A 1,943-nucleotide genomic window follows, 5' to 3' on the forward strand; every position below is an offset into this window, starting at 1 on the left:
TTCAGAACTTTAGCTCCATTCAACCGTGCTGCAATCCTCCAAAGAGAGAAATAAAATGCAGTCAGATGTTTATCGACTGGCTCCTTTTTATGGTCAAGATATATTTTCATGACTAAAAAAATACAGTACATGAGTCAATTTGCTTTTGCAAATTTTAGAACTACTGTTGTGCGAATAAGAAATATCGTAATCATGTCATAAAAAAGAAAGAAAAAGATTGACAGAAAGCTTGTAGTTGCAGATAACTAAATGATGAATATGTAAATGATATATGTTAACAGATTACTTTAAAGGACCTGGTTCAAGTCTGCTAATGACACAGGATATTAGTCTTTATAGGCAAGGCACTTAATTGTCCTTTCCAAGTCTTTGGATATAGGACACTCAAAACCCTCTGTCCTGCTATAGTATAGCTTACTTATAAGCATTTAAGTACTTTTACATAGTGGTAACATAGATTTACAAAACGAAACTCCTAACAAAAATCCAAACAACACGTAAGAAAAATCCTAATCTTGTAATGATAGAGATATTTCATACTTCACTTTTCCACCATGCCGTGGTTCTCAATGCGCCTTGCAAAAACACACTTTCACCCTGGTTACTGGTAAAAACGTCACACCGACAGTGCACTCACTGAAAACATAAAACATTACTCTATCAGAATCCCGTGTCGTTAAAGTCTTCGAAGTAATCCAATAGCAAGTGTAAGCAGGTGTAGGCCTATTTGTTTGAATAATATTGCACCAAGACATGCAAGAGGGTACAAAGTGAAGTTGAATGCATCGTTAAAAGACCAAGGGGAAATTTTCACCAGGACGTTTACCCATGAGCATTATGGCGAGATAGGAGAAAAATATATTGAGATACCACCCATCACTGTTGTCATCCTCTTTCTGTTGGCGGTGAAGAGCAAGAAATGGTTTGCACGTCACTGTATAGCCCTGCCAGCTCCAGTTTTTTGTTTTTCGGGATCCTGCCTGCGTCAGTCTGCCCGGAACTTTGCATACATCTGATAGGACAACACACCAGCAGTTATACAGTCAATAAACTTCATTAAACTACACAAGTTTTCACAATAGTAAAAACCCACGGGTCGTGTGATTGACTGTCTTGAACCACAATTCAGCAGAAATCTCTTGTAGGAGGACAGACCTCGCAATTACAACAAAATTACAATCAAAGTTGTACAGCTCTTTTGTTTGTTTTTTTACAAGGTTCACAATGTTTTACATAGTTTCGCGACATTGCACCTGACTCCTCCAAAAAATTCAGAACAGCGACCACGGACTTGTAGTCTTTACTATTATTGACTTGTTTACTTGTTTCATTTCAATAAAGTTAATCGACTGTAACTGCTGGCGTGTGTGCTCCTGCATTTGAGTAGTGCGAGCCCGAAAGATTGTCACACACAATCTACAACGTACATCATACCAATCCGTCTCATGACAGAAGTGGCGACGAGGATACACGGATGTCTATGGCGATTGAAATTACCGACATTTTTTTTTCTTTGCGTCCAATCAGACGGACAGATGATCAAATTACGCGCATTTACGAACTCTATAAATGATGACCCTTGACCATGAGTTCGTGTGCTGTTTTGACTGATGGGGAGAAAAAAGATGATATCGAAATTATTTGCTCCGGCGTTTCACACTCTCTCAGCGGTGCAAATTATCGCGCTATTTCTCAATGTATATGATTGCGATCTTTCCCATATAATCGCAAGATATCTTGGGATTTGGATCGCGATGCTGCGATCGCACTATTTAGTGAGATCTTTCATTTCTACTCTTGGGCAAAATCTTAAGATGTGCAAATCTCGAGATTTTTTTCTCTCGCCAATTCGCGTCAGTGTGAATCCCTCCCCCTCCCTGTTTTTGCGGGGGGGGGGGGGGTCGTCTGACCCACTCGTGTGGATCAGACAGTTAGAGAGGAAT

Source organism: Diadema antillarum, unplaced genomic scaffold, assembly GCF_040938485.1.
Source record: "Diadema antillarum isolate AM-2024a unplaced genomic scaffold, OU_Dant_1.0 scf00000055, whole genome shotgun sequence".
NCBI classification, from domain to species: Eukaryota; Metazoa; Echinodermata; class Echinoidea; order Diadematoida; family Diadematidae; genus Diadema; species Diadema antillarum.